The sequence below is a fragment of the Phaenicophaeus curvirostris genome, chromosome 26, assembly GCF_032191515.1.
Source record: "Phaenicophaeus curvirostris isolate KB17595 chromosome 26, BPBGC_Pcur_1.0, whole genome shotgun sequence".
Lineage (NCBI taxonomy): Eukaryota > Metazoa > Chordata > Aves > Cuculiformes > Cuculidae > Phaenicophaeus > Phaenicophaeus curvirostris.
This window is the reverse complement of record NC_091417.1, coordinates 3,841,644-3,856,910: the sequence shown is the minus strand read 5'-3', so window position 1 is coordinate 3,856,910 and position 15,267 is coordinate 3,841,644.

Sequence of the window (15,267 nt, the reverse complement as noted above, 5' to 3'; positions counted from 1 at the left end):
GTTCCTTGCAGACCCCAAAAGCAAAAACGAGGCAGGCGAGGAGGCCAGGGCTGCAGATGAAGCTGAGCTGCTGCTTCAAGATACTGTCCCTATGGCAACTGCTGCCAGCGCCCATTTGCAGCATCGTCTCCTCGTCAGCTCCTCTGCTGCGCGTCGGGGCACAAAAGAGGGGCAGAAAACCTCCTGTGAAGAGTAGAGAGGGGCTGGAGACTGGTTGCCATCACAGGGCTGCAAGGAGAGGTTGGAAACCAGGGGGGTTCTGCCTGGAGAACCATTGGGGAGCCAGCTTGGGGGCAGCAGAGCTGTGACCCCCCCCTGCTGCAGCCCCACGTGCTGCTCTAGGAGGTGGTTGGTGGCCAAACCCCAAATGCTTCCTTTGTGCTCTCCTCAGGCACCTTCAGGAGACTGGCCTGGGGACAACCTGGGGTTTAAGCCTTCCTATCACCTGATGGAGACCCCTCCTCTTATTTTTTCCCCAGATCTCCCATTTTGGAGGATGCTGGAGCCCTTCACAGCCTGAGCTGATGACCCCAGTGATGGTCAGGCCAGCCTGGAGGTTGGAACCCTGCAGGGTGTGAGCCCAGCTGGACTGAATTAAGGGCTCTCAAGGCAGATGGGAGGCAGGAGATGATGCTGGGAGGGCAAAGGCACCTGGGATAAAGGCCAAAATGTTCTTGGTGTTACTGGGATGTTGTTTCAGAAAACCCCCAAGCTCCTTGTTCTGCCCTTTATAGCTGCCTGGAGGAGAAGGACCTGGGGGTGTTGGTTGACAGTGACTGACCATGAGCCAGCAGTGGCCCAGGTGGCCAAGAAGGCCAATGGCATCTTGGCTTGGATCAGAAACGGCGTGGCCAGCAGGGCCAGGGAGGTTCTTCTCCCTCTGGACTCGGCACTGGGGAGACCACTCCTCGAATCCTGGGGTCGGTTCTGGGCCCCTCACCACAAGCTCCACCAGGGGAGGTTCAGGCTGGACATCAGAAAAGAAAATTCACGGAAAGGGTCATTGGGCACTGGCAGAGGCTGCCCAGGGAGGGGGTTGAGTCCCCTTCCCTGGAGGGGTTTAAGGGACGGGAGGACGAGGCGCTGAGGGACATGGGTTAGTGATTGATGGGAATGGTTGGACTCAATGATCCAATGGGTCTTTTCCAACCTGGTGATTCTATGAAAGTGGTGAAGGTTGGAGCCCCAGAGCAGTGGTGAGTCCTTCCTGAGATTCAGCTGGATGCATTAACCAGCAGGGATGTGGCTGGGAGAAATGCATCTCCATCCCTCTCCCCGCAGAGTGGCTCCCATCAGCGCCTGGTAGCCAAGTGCTCATCAAGGTGAAGCTCCTGGGAACATAATGAGGAGAGGGGCTTTTCCCTGCCTTCCAGGCTCATTAATATTCCTGCGGGGAACAAATCTTCAAGGAGAATTATGGCTCTGTGACGTGGGAGAGAGCGGGCTGGGGGGTGAAGGACGTGGGCAAATGCATCTGCGCTCCCCTGGGCAGGATTCCCCGGGGAGGAGGGCAAAGCAGGAGCCGTGTTCCCTGGGGAAACACCACGCTGGGGCTGGGGAGCTGAGCGGATGCTCGAGGCTTCATCCGTGTGGGATCTGGCAACAGCGAGGCCGGAGGAGGCTGAGGTGTGAGACTGGGTTGACTGGGACGGCGTCTCTCACCCCGTTGGGGTCTGCAGCGGGCGCTCGGCACACAGCATCCGCCTACCCCCTTTCCCCAGAGCCTCTTCCCAGCAACTGTGATTGAATCAGAAGGGAGCTAATTTCCCAGTCTGCTGAGATGATGAGGTAAACTAATTGCTGCCTTCATTCTTTATGCAAATCAGCCAGCCGGGCTTCGCAACAAAGCCCGGAGCATCTGGCGGAGCGGGATGAACGCAGCGATGGGAGCCGCTGGGCTTCGTGTGCCGACTCCTACCCCGGCATCGCCGTGCACACGGCACCCCCAGCCCAGCTCCAGCCCCCTCAGCTCCATCAACTCCATCGCAGTGTTTGTTTTCATAATTATTGGTGGATGAGGGTAGGTTTAGTGGCCTTTGCTGGGGAGCTGGCTGCTCGCAAGGAGCAGAGCCAGGCAGGGGAAGGGAAGAACCACACATTGCAAGCGTCTTGCGCTCTGGAAAATCGGGCGAGAGCTTTATAAAGGTCAGATAAATGAAGAACAATTGGATAAGGGTAATCTGATTGGGATGAGCAGTGCTGTCTCTGCGGGGAAGCGGGCCTTTCAGACCTGCTGGAATTCTCCGAGTCAGTAAACAACGCTGAGGACAAGGAGGAAATTGGTAAAGGCAATTTTATTCTGGCTTCTAGAAGGGTTTTAATGAGGTCCCTAAAGTGAGAGCGATACGGAAATGCAGCTGGCGCTTGCAAGGCACGCTGGGCAAGGAAAGGAGCAGAAACGGTGCCTGGTTTGGGGTGAGCATCTCCTAGGTGGACAAGCAAAGAGCTTCGGGATGCTCCAAGGGGGCTGCAGCTCGGGGTGCACGTGGAGGTGGATCCCTCCAACCCCTCGAGGTCTGCATCCAGGTTTGGTGGCCTGGAGAGGTCCTGTGCTGGGCTGGTGGGGTGAGAAAACGGGAGAGCAGGAGGCTCAGATATTTAGGATGAAAGGGAACGGTCTCAAGTTGTGCCAGGGCAGGTTCAAACTGGATATTAGGAAAAAAATTCTTCACCAAAAGGGTTTGTGGGCACTGGCAGAGGCTGCCCAGGGTGGTGGTGGAGTCCCCAGCCCAGGAGGGGCTTAGAAGATCAGGAGATGAAGGGCTTATGGATATCATTTAGTAGTGGACAGGTGCACTTGGGCTTGATGATCTCCAAGGTCTCTTCCAACCTAGCGATTCTATGATTCTACAATTCTATCTTCATTTTTCTCCGAGGTCTCCACGAGCGGCACGGCCCCATCCTCGCTGCTTTTGGCCAGGATGCCGAGCTCTCAGACTCCCCGGGGACGCGCGAGACATGCTGAAAGCAAACAAACCATTATCCACTGTTCCTGTCGCCAAAAACCTTTCAGCCCCGTGCAAACGGCACAACAAACAAGCACGCGTGTGCGGGGCAGGAGCCGCCGTCCCGTGACCACCTTGGCTGGGGTTTGGGCTCAATTCCTGCTGGAATCCAAGCACTGGAAGGCAGGGAGGTTTAGGGAAACGCTCTCGAAGCTGGGAGGATGGAGAGGAGGAGCAGGAGGAGGGTGCGATGCTCAGCGTGCAGAGCTTTTGGCCGAGGCGTAGCTAGGAGCTGAGGATGAGGATGTGTGTAGATGCCAGGAATTAACCTTATCCCCTGTTTTATCTCTTGTGCCGAGCAGAGGGTGGTAAGAGCAGCTCAGGGGGGCTTTTCACCCACCTCCCTCCTCATCCCTTGCGATGGGAAGAGGCGGGGGACACATTTGCCACTACTCTGGGGGTGCTGGCACCTGGCTGAGCGCCGAGGCCACCCCAGCAGCCCTGGCAGCCACAAACCCCTTTATCTTGCCCTCTGGGTGCTGCTGGTAGCCCCGGATGAAACCTGAGCTGCGGGAGCTGGCAGTGACTGATGGGCTGGGAGCTGGCTGCTGCTTTTGAAAATCTCCTTGTTTTAAAAGCATTACGGCTCCCTGGCTAATAAAGCGAGGGATTTGCTGAAGCTGCTTGAGGTCCCATTTTCTCTGGAACCCATTTCCACGGCATGAATCACCGAGTGGAGTGAACTCAATTAGTTCAGACAGAGGCAGGAGATAAATCAGGGTCCCATTAGGAAACCCTGAGGTTAATTTATGGCCCGGAGCAGCGCTGGCTGTCTCCCTTCTCTCCCCATATGCAACCTGCTCCAGAGCAAGCCGAGAAGCAGGGTGGGATCACCGTTATCTTTCCCTGTGGTGGAAGCTGCACTGGAGTTATTCAACCACCTCTCAGCCCTCGCCTTGACCAGATGACCCAGATCCTGAGAAGCGGAGCCGCTCTCCTCCCTCATTCACCCATTTGCTCATTCATCCATCGCAGGTTTCCTGCAAAGGGATGTTTGGAAACACGCCGTAGCCTTCCAGGAAAACTGGGCTGGAGCTTCCCTTGCAGCAACCCATAGCTTGGATGCTGGAGGCTTTTCCCTGTTAAATCCACGTGGAGGTGATGAGCTCCTTGGGCCACATGCGCTTCGCTGTTTTGCAATCTCAGGGGTGGTTGTTGGGTGTTCAGGTCCCCGTTAGCAGCAGTGATGCTGCTGGGTGCTCTCCCAGAGTGGGGAGATGAGCCTGGATTTGGTTTCTCTGTCTGATCTTTCAAGGCTTGAGCCCTCAGCGAGGTTGCTGGGTACTCAGTGTCTACTCTGGAAGCTGCATCTCCACCCTGGGCATCAGACCGAGATGCTTCTATGAATTATGCAGCTGCTCCGGTCTCCTTCCCGTCAATGGAGAGGGACAGGATCCTTCCGGGGAAAATTTATAACTCAGATAGGCTGAATCATTGCCTGGGAAGAAAGAGCCACGTCCATCCCCGGCTGAGGGATCTGGAGGCAGACAGCTGCTCAGGGCAGCTTGGAAGGAGGATTTCTTTGTCCATGCTCTTCAATTGCATTCCCGAGACTGGGTTTTCCTGGGCACACAGGATGCCAAAAGCCCAATTTTTGCTGTGGAGCCAAGTGAAAGCCCTTGGGAAAGGCACTGGCCAGCTCGGGGCACTTGAACTTGGCCCTAAACTGCTGCACGAGTGGTTTTCCTGGAGCAAAGGGCTGCCTGGGAGGCTCCTGGAGAGGAGCTGCTCCTTCTACAGTTGTTGTCGCTGGGAAGGTGCTTGGATGTCCTGCCAGAGCATCCCTGGGACGTTCCCAACCCTCAGAGGCTGCAGGCTGTGGTTACCCTAAGGGATCAGCTCTCTGGCTTGGGCCTCAGAGGTGGTTTTGCTCTGAAGGTCCCTGGGTGCTGACCCTGAGTTGGAAAAGAAACCACTAATGGGCTCGGACGAGCCCTCGTGGGGCTGGGGCGAGCAGGGTGCCTCCTGCTTCTTTCACAGAATAAAAAAAATTGATGGATGGTGCGTTTGAAACATCAGCATCCCAGCGATCTCATTACAGAGCATCCCACCCACTCCAGCACGGCCAGGGGGCTTTTGGGGAGCAGAGGGGCCCCAGTGATGTGGAGCACAGACCCCAGCCCTGTCTTTGCGGACCCAGCGCCTCCGGGCTCCCTGCACCCCTCAGCGAGGTCCCTGGGGCCGCGCGGCTCGGGTATCGGGGAGGACCACTGGAAAACAGCTTTTCCCGTGGCATCCTTTCTCCTCCCAAGAGATACAACTGAAAACCCAACCCCATTGCCCTCTGCCCAAAACCACAAAATTGGAGTTTTCAGCTGGTTTTGGTGCTGAGGACAGGGCTGGGATCCAGGGTGTCAGGATCTGTCCTGCAGGGTGAGTCCTCGGCTGGATTATGCCGTGTAAACAACTCGTCCAGACCGAGGTGGCTCTTCCCTGTTTCCTGCTGGCCCCTTGGCTGGTTCTTCATCCTCTGCCCTTCAGCCAGCTCACAGGAAGCCAGTAATGATGCTTTCTGCAGGCTTAACCCCGGGGGAGAAGGACCTGGGGGTGTTGGTTGGCAGCGACTGACCATGAGCCAGCAGGGGCCCAGGTGGCCAAGAAGGCCAATGGCATCTTGGCTTGGATCAGACGCGGCGTGGCCAGCAGGGCCAGGGAGGTTCTTCTCCCTCTGGACTCGGCACTGGGGAGACCACTCCTCGAATCCTGGGGTCAGTTCTGGGCCCCTCCCCACAAGAAGGATGTTGAGGCTCTGGAGCGAGTCCAGAGAAGAGCAACAAACCTTGGGAAGGGGCTGGAGAACAAGAGGAGCATCTGAGAGAGCTGGGGGTGTTTAGCCTGGAGAAGAGGAGGCTGAGGGGAGACCTCATTGCTCTCTGCAACTCCCTGAAAGGAGGTTGTGGAGAGGAGGGAGCTGGGCTCTTCTCCCAAGGGACAGGGGACAGGACGAGAGGGAATGGCCTCAAGCTCCACCAGGGGAGGGTCAGGCTGGACATTAGGAAAAAATTTTTCATGGCAAGGGTCATTGGTCCCTGGCAGAGGCTGCCCAGGGAGGGGGTTGAGTCCCCTTCCCTGGAGGGGTTTAAGGGACGGGTGGACGAGGTGCTGAGGGACATGGGTTAGTGATTGATGGGAATGGTTGGACTCCATGATCCGGTGGGTCTTTTCCAACCTGGTGATTCTATGATTCTATGCTGGGTCACGGGCAGCTGCTGGGCTATGGGGAGCTCCCCTGCATCTGCTCCTCATGGGACGATTCCATGGGACGTGGGGTAGGGGAACGGTGCCCAGGGTGCAGGGTTGGGTGCTCTTTGTCCTCTCCCGTGCTGCTCCATCCTGTGACGCTGCATGGCCAAGCATGGGGGATGCTGCCAGCCTCTTGCAGAACCCCCAGACCCCCCCCAGCACAGTTTCCCACCCCCTCCCAGGCCCTGGCAAGTGGCGTTCGGAGCAGCCACGCTTTCAGTGTTTATTAGATCCTCATAAAACCTCCATTCCACAGCCCTGGGGAGCGAATCTGGAGCAGCGCAGGCATCTGAGACGTCGCCCAGGGAAATAACACCCCAGCGGGGAGGATTGGGTGAAGCAGGGAAAGGGCTGGGGAGGGGGGGCAGCTTCTGTGGGAGCAAAATTCCCTACAGTCTTTTTTTTTTTTTTTTTTGCTTTTATTATTTACTCCACAGCTTTTGTTTAAAGCTTTTTCCTGTCTGTATAAAGCGCTGGGCACGTGGCTCTGCTCTGCTGGCTGTCGGTGCTCCGGGAGCGGCTGCTCCGAGGCATGAAGGGGGTTTGAGTGGGGAGGGCTCAACCTCAATTTCTCGTTGCCCGATGCGTGTAGATGCTAAATCCAGTAGCATCCATGAAATCCTGCAGCTCCGGAGCCAGAGCCACCTCACTGCAGTCCCGGGCTGGGAAAGAGCAAGCGGGGGCTGCTGGAACCCAGGTCAGGTCCCTCATGGCACGAGTTCTGAGTGATGCTGGGATGCCAACACTGCCCATCATCCGAACCCCTAGCAGGATTCAGCCCCCCCAGGACCCACTTTCTGGATGTTCAACAATCCCCCCAGCCCCTCTCTGGCTGCCTCAGCCTCAGCCAGACCTTGGAAAATGCTTTAAATGAAGGATGGGCTTTGGGAGGGGAGAGAGCAGAGGTCCTTGTGATCTGTCTGCTTAGCTGGCAGAGACCACAAGGCTTAATTGAATTAAATGATTTAAGGATTTCCCCTTTGCAGCAGGGGAGGTGGCGGAGAGCTGGTGGCCGGGAGCAGGGGCTGCATCTGTGTCACGGCTTCGTGCAGGCTCCTTGGGGTGGGGGTTTCTGCTCCCCCTCATGTGGACCACGCATCCTTCATCCCAGCAGGAAAAAACACACCTTCTCCTTCGCTTCCCCCCCTGCCAAGCGATGGCAGGTGCTGGATTTGGCTTTGCAAGGAGGGAGCTCTGTGCCCCCAGCCTGCCGGATTGCTCCGTGGGCAAAGTTGGAGAACCAAGCTCCATCCCTAATCATAGAATCACCAGGTTAGAAAAGACCCACCAGATCATCGAGTCCAACCATTCCCATCAATCACTAACCCATGTCCCTCAGCACCTCATCCACCCGACCCTTAAACCCCTCCAGGGAAGGGGACTCAACCCCCTCCCTGGGCAGCCTCTGCCAGGGACCAATGACACTTTTCTGTGAACAATTTTTTTCCTAATGTCCAGCCTGAATACAGAACGTGGCCATAAATCCCAGCTGGGAGCAGCACCCCAGCTCCCACAGCCTTCGCTGCAAGGCTCAGGGGGGGCTGCCCCCCAAACCGCCTCTGCTGGAGGCTGCAGAGCCCAGCCCCAAACTGGGGTCTCTCCTCCTCCCAGAGCACCCACCCTGTCCCGGTGCTGCAGGGACCCCTTCTCGGCACTGATGGGGTGGTGGGGGCTGTGTGTCTCTTCTCCAGTGGGGACGGTCTCCAGGACACTGGGGGCTCAGCCCTGTTGTCTGTCCTGGGATCTTTATTGTGTTCAGTTCTGGGCCCCTCACCACAAGAAGGATGTTGAGGCTCTGGAGCGAGTCCAGAGAAGAGCAACGAAGCTGGTGAGGGGGCTGGAGAACAAGAGGAGCGTCTGAGAGAGCTGGGGGTGTTTAGCCTGGAGAAGAGGAGGCTGAGGGGAGACCTCATTGCTCTCTGCAACTCCCTGAAAGGAGGTTGAGGAGAGGAGGGAGCTGGGCTCTTCTCCCAAGGGACAGGGGACAGGACGAGAGGGAATGGCCTCAAGCTCCACCAGGGAAGGTTCAGGCTGGACATCAGGAAAAAATTTTTCACAGAAAGGGTCACTGGGCAGTGGCAGAGGCTGCCCAGGGAGGGGGTTGAGTCCCCTTCCCTGGAGGGGTTTAAGGGACGGGTGGACGAGGTGCTGAGGGACATGGGTTAGTGATTGATGGGAATGGTTGGACTCGATGATCTGGTGGGTCTTTTCCAACCTGGTGGTTCTACAATTCTATGATTTTCTGCCCAGCACTGAGCCTCCCAGCCTGGGGAAACCGGCTCCCCGTGCCGTGGTGCAAAGTCTGAGCTCAGCCCAGGTGCGATGTCCAGCCGGTGTCTCCAGAGGAGCAGATTAATCCAGGCTTTCCTGGGGGCTGAGCCCCGCCATTCCCTCCCCAGGACCCACACAGCCCCAGAGGTCTGGCTCCAATCAACTTCAAAGCCTCCTCCATGGGCAGCCATCAGCCAAAGTGGGTTTTTTTCAGCTGCCTTTCATGGTCAGGTTCGTTATTTCTTCTTGCTGCCACCAAGGCTTCCCCGGATCGCGTGGGGCAGGGATGCTGGGGGGCTGGGGGCGACCCCTCCCCTCGCCTTCACAGCTCTGCTCATCACAAAGCAAAGCGGGGGATAGGGCAGGATACGGCCTCGCCACGCTTGGCTGGATTTAGGGACAGCAAGGAATTATCCCATGGATGAGAGCATCCAGGGAATGGCTCCCCCGGAGCCCCCCAGCTCCATCCAAGCAGGATCCGCCTGGCTCTGAGGATGTTTCAGGAGCAGCTTGGAGTCAACGTCGAGCTTTGCCGCAAGGTCCGGATGCGGCGCTGCCCCTCTGGACCCCCCTCCAGCCCTCAGCGCTCGGACCACAAAGAACCAGCTGTCTCAGCATCTTCCCAGCGCCGTGAGCTGTGCGACTTGAGGACGGCTTCGTGCAGCCCCCCGAGCTGCCTCTTTCCCAGTATCCGCGACTGAAACATTACGTGGGTCAGCGGGGAATTTAGGGAATCAATTGGCAGACAATTAAAGCGCATCGAAATTTGGGTGCATGGAGGAATCAGCAGCAAAAAAAAAAAAAGGTTTCATCTCGACGAGCTCCTGGTTGTTAATGGTGCCAGAGAATGGGAACGCTGGGGGAGAGCCATGAGGGAAGTAATACCTGGGGAGCCATGGAGATGCATTTGGCAGCGAAAGCCGACGGCTTTTTAGAAGCCGGAGGAGTTAAAGGCGAGGGTTGGAGGCGACGGGGGGCTGGCGCGTGCTGGGGGCTGCGGCAGCTGCCAAGCCCCCCACGGGAAGGCAGCTGGGGGGCAGCGAGTGGAGGCTGGGTAACCCCCAAAGCCTGGGAACACCCCCAAGTGTCTGTGACCCTCCCAATGCGGCAAACCCCCTCCCTAGTGCCTGTAAACCCCCCATTACCTGTGAACCCCCCAATATCTGCAACCCCCAATATCTGCAACACCCCAGTGCCTACAAACCTCCCCAATGCCAGTGAACCCCCCAATACCTGCAACCCCCCAGTGCCTACAAACCTCCCCAATGCCAGTGAACCCCCCAATACCTGCAACCCCCCAGTGCCTACACACTTCCCCAATGCCAGTGAACCCCCGAATACCTGTGAACCCCCAATACCTGCAACCCCAAAGAGCCTACAAACCTCCCCAAAGCCTGTGAACCCCCCAATGCTTGTGACCCCCCCAGTACCTGCAACCCCAAAGAGACTACAAACCTCCCCAAAGCCTGTGAACCCCCGAATACCTGTGACCCCCCCAATACCTGCAACCCCCCAGTGCCTACAAACCTCCCCAAAGCCTGTGAACCCCCGAATACCTGTGACCCCCCCAATACCTGCAACCCCTCAGTGCCTACAAACCTCCCCAAAGCCTGTGAACCCCCCAATGCTTGCGAACCCCCCAATACCTGCAACCCCCCAGTGCCTACAAACCTCCCCAGTGCCTGTGACCCCCCCAATACCTGCAACTCCCCAGTGCCTACAAACCTCCCCAATGCTTGAGACCCCCTCCCAGCGAATCTCCTGCTGCCTGCAAAGCCCCCCTAGTGCTTGTGACCCCCCCTCAATGCCTTGAACCCCCTGCAGCCCCCCGCCCCGGCTCGGCTCTGGTGATCCCTGCCCTGACTGGGAGCGCAGGGGGCTCTGCGGTTAGTGCCCCCCCAAGCTCTGCTCACAGCCTGGGGCTGCCTGACCTCGCCGACGTTTTGGGGTGGTTTCTTTTCACAAAGCGCTGGATTGTTTCACCCCGGCAGCCGCCAGCAGCCCGGGCAGCGTTCCTGCCTCCTCTGAGATGGGAGTAGGGGAAGACTTTATGGCCAGGGAGCTTCTCCAGGGATGGCTCCTGCATCCTGCATTGTCCATGCGGCTGCTGGCTCACCGCGTTGATGCTCAGTCATAGAATCATAGATTCACCACCAGGTTGGAAAAGACCCATCGGATCATCGAGTCCAACCATTCCCATCAATCACTAACCCATGTCCCTCAGCACCTCGTCCACCCGGCCCTTAAACCCCTCCAGGGAAGGTGCCTGTTCCAGTGACCAATGACCCTTTCCATGAAAAATTTTTTCCTGATGTCCAGCCTGAACCTCCCCTGGTGGAGCTTGAGGCCATTCCCTCTCGTCCTGTCCCCTGTCCCTTGGGAGAAAAGCCCAGCTCCCTCCTCTCCACAACCTCCTCTCAGGGAGTTGGAGAGAGCAATGAGGTCTCCCCTCAACCTCCTCTTCTCCAGGCTCAACACCCCTAGGTGCTCATCGCGGGTCTGGTTGGGGTGAGGATGCTCCGCCTGCTGCTGCTTCTCTAGGGGCTGCACTCAGCGGGTTCACATCTCGGGGGGCTCCGGCACAGCATCCCCCCCACCCCATCCCTCCCGCCCGGAGTGGAGGATGCTGGGGTGAGGTGCCCTTGGCAGGGATGGGAGCCTGAGGCAGGGAGAAGGTCACGGGCGAGGGACACGCACGTGCACACGCGTCGCCCAGCCCGGCGGTGAGAGGGGACTCGGCAACCTTCACCGGGATCCAATCGATCCCGCGGCTCGGAATAGCTGGGCCAGGCTGGAGAGGCATCTGCCGGGGTCACACAGACAAGAGCGAGCACCTGGGATTAATTGCACTAAATGAATGAGCAATTAAGGACGCTACAGGAAGACTAAAACATCCCAGACCTCCCTGTGACCCCCTCGTAGTTCCCTGGGAAGCTGGCAGGTCGGGGATCCCACCGGGATGGGGCCATCGCGGACCCTCGGGGCAGAAGAGGTGCGAGCAGTGAGGTGAGGCTGAGGTGCTCTTGACCCAGAGGCAGGTGGGCACCCCAGACATCTCAATTTAATTTAAATCCTAATTTAATTTAAATCTTAATTATTTTTTTTTGCAGCGCTGCAAATCCTCGTCACCAGGGGCTCGGGCTTTGAGTCAGTGCTGGTGCGAGACGGGGTGCAGGATGGGGTGCAGGGAGGTTTGCCCCCTCTGAGCTGGGCTTTACGTGCCCCCCTCCACCCCCTCAGCGCCCCCCACCCCGACACACTTAATGAGCAGCCAATTTGCTGGGGAGGAAATAAAACGCGATGCAATTAAAAAGCTGGTAGCCACAACCAGAGAGGGTCAGCGGTTCAGTGCTAATGCAAGCAGTTTTGTTATGATTCATTAAGTCATTGACTCCCTTTTAATTGGAGCTTCTTTACCGAGATGCCGGGTCGCCTTTGCAGACACACCGGGCGTTGGGAGCGCAGGGCGATGGGAGGGACCCCGCGTGCGAGAGACCCTCGCATCCCAGGAGCCCCCCAGAGCCCCTCGGGGACGTGTTTTGGGGAGCAGCCGGTTGACGCTGCAAATTTGGCTCAAGCAGGGGATGGGGAACGGCTGCGGGGCAGATAAAGGGGCTGTGGGGTTTAGGGTGCTGAGCCATCCCTGGCCCTGCCCCAGCTCGGAGCTCCTGGCCAGCTCTTACCAGGCATTACAGCCTTCCCGAGGCGGCGCGGGGCTTAATGCAGCCGGATCCAGCTGGCTGCTCGCTTGCACCAAGGAGGAAACTTTGTTAAGCGGCGATAAACATCAAGGAGAGCCGAGAAACCTTGGTCCTGGTGCCCAGCGGCGCTGCCGGGATGCCGGGATGCTCCGGCTCCCAGCGTGGGCAGCTCAGAGCCGGACCCCAGGCTCTTCCCTGATGGGATGAGGAATAACGCTGGGTTCCTCTAAACCCCCAGGACTTTCCATCCCCAAAGCAGCATCTGAACCCCACGCCTGCCCAGGAGCCCCAGCAATCGCCTGCTCGAGGGGTTTTGCCTCCCAGGGGCGTGTCGGGTGAAGCCTCCCAAATGAGAGACAGGCTCAATTTTAAAGCAGATTAATTAAACCGCATTACGGGCCTGCGCGGAGAGAGTTCAGAATGAAAACAGCCTTAATTCGATTTCTCTGACTTGCAAATCGCGGCAGGGAAGTCAGCTGAAATCAGATTAAGGCCGTTTCCACTCTGAACCGTGTCCTCGCAGGGCTTTAATATGGTTTAACTAATTGAATTGAAACGCTCCTCGAGACTAACTGGGTTATGCGCCGGGCGCGGCGCTGGAGCCGCTGGGCTTGGACCGGGACCCCCCGCGCGGGACCCAGCGGGTGGGAACGGGGGCGGCTGCTCAGCCCCATCCCACCCTGCGTCAACCAGACCCAGGAGTTGGGTTGGAAACCCTTCTTCTTTCTGCCAGCGGGCGACTCCGGTGGCCGCGCCGCCGCAGCCCCACGGCTCGACGCCTGCGTCCCAGCCCCGAGCTCGGCAGCCGCCAAGAGCTCGGCTTCTCCACAGTTGATGCCATAAATTTTTTGGGGGGCAGCGCCGGCTGGGGATGCCCGGTTGCAGAGGGCTGGAGAAGAGGAGGCTTTTTGTTCCCGTGCCGCGGTGGCCGGAGCTTGGAGGACAATGAGCTGCTTCTTGAAGCCAACGATTCTTTGCCCTGTGGAGGAATGTCCCCCCCGAGATGGGGTGGACGGCAGCAGCCTCATGAAAAGCCTCAAACGAGGGGCGCAGCTCGTTGCCGTCGCCCAGCAGCGGGGGCTCAGCCCGGCACAGGTTCAGGGCGCAGCTCCACGGCCTCGTTCCCTGAGGCACGGGATGCTCCGGGCTACGTTGGGGCGCCCACCTCCATCCTCAAGCCACCGAGGCTTTGTGCCGCGCGACCTCCAGCCCCGCGAGCCGGGGAGGGTCTCAGTGGGGGGAGATGGGGAGAGGCATCGGGTGCCCCCCGTGGTGCCAAGCCGCGTGCCAGCCCGTACCGCCGGCGTCAGCCCCGGCTGAATCACCCGCCACATATTCCCCACACAAAGGATCCCTTTTCCTCCGGTTTCGCCCGTGCGGGTGTCACCGGCTCCGAGCCGGCGGCTCCTGGAGCTCCCACCCTCAAACCTGGGCCCCGGACCAAAAATCCCCATCGCCATCAGCCTTTTTCCCTTCTCTGCATGAATGGGAAATGCTCATTTTTCACAGTGAGAAAAGAGAAGGGGCTGTGCAACCCCAGCAGCAAAGCGCAGGCGATGCTGGGCAGGGGACGCAAAGCCCTGGCCCTATAAATCCCGAGTTTAACGCTCGAGTTGTGCCCTGCATGAATCTCGTGTCAAAAGGGAATAAATCTCCCAGTGTTTATAGCTGCGGCGTTGTCACCAATTAGGATGTTGTTATTGGATCAGATGCCAGCAGAAAGGGGCCTTCCAGGGAAGAATCATCCCTGGGGGAAAGTCCAGGGCTGGTGGGGACTGATCCTGCCCCTGAATGGGGGATGGATGCTCCCAGGGTTTATCTCTCAGGGATGCACGTGGCCTAATGCGGATGCAGGAACACCCCAAATTCAGCTTTACTCCACCAGGATCTGTCCCCCAGATCAGTTTGTGTCACCACAAGGAGGATGTTGAGGCTCTGGAGCGAGTCCAGAGAAGAGCAACGAAGCTGGGGAAGGGGCTGGAGAACAAGAGGAACGGCTGAGAGAGCTGGGGGTGTTTAGCCTGGAGAAGAGGAGGCTGAGGGGAGACCTCATTGCTCTCTGCAACTCCCTGAAAGGAGGTTGTGGAGAGGAGGGAGCTGGGCTCTTCTCCCAAGGGACAGGGGACAGGACGAGAGGGAATGGCCTTAAGCTCCACCAGGGGAGGGTCAGGCTGGACATTAGGAAAAAATATTTCACGGGAAGGGTGATTGGTCCCTGGCAGAGGCTGCCCAGGGAGGGGGTTGAGCCCCCTTCCCTGGAGGGGTTTAAGGGACGGGTGGACGAGGCGCTGAGGGACATGGGTTAGTGATTGATGGGAATGGTTGGACTCGATGATCCGGTGGGTCTTTTCCAACCTGCTGATTCTATGATTCTCAGGGTTTTGGGAACAGTGACAGCCACGTCCCGCTCGGGGAATCCTTCCGGCTTGCCCGTGGCTCCCTGGAGCACCCCCACTTCAGCTGGGGGGCCAGCAGGTCTGTCTGGCCGCTACCAAACACCTTCACCTCCTCCTCTTCCTCTTTGGCGTCCGCTTCCCAGCGCTGCCGAGGCACAAAAGAGCTTTTGTGGCCTCAGAAGGAGCATTGCCAGACACAGGATGAGGCGTCTGCTGCACATCTGCCTGCACAGCTGCGCTGGGGACCCCGGGATGCCCCATGGGACCTGGGAGGGGGTGACCTCGCTAGGCAGGAGCTGCTCCAGCGCAGCCACCCCGGGATGTGACCACGGGGTTGGAGGCGCAAGCAGGCAAGAGCTGGGGCTCAGGGACACCGGCTGGGACCTGCCTTCACTTTTAGGGTGCCCGTCCTTCACCCCAGTGAGAGGGCAGCGCAGGCAGCTGGGGGGCTACGGCTGGGGAGCCTCTGCCACTGGGCTGCTGAGCAGTTCCGTGCCTCAGTTTCCCCATCTGGAGCAGAGCAGGGGGAAGAGGGAGCTGAGCTCGCAGAGGGGACGTGATGCTCCCTGACTGCTCCTGGGATCTGCAGGGCCTTAAAAATAGGCCGTCCAGCACCGATTCCATCCTGAGAAGCTGTTGAACGTGGCCGGA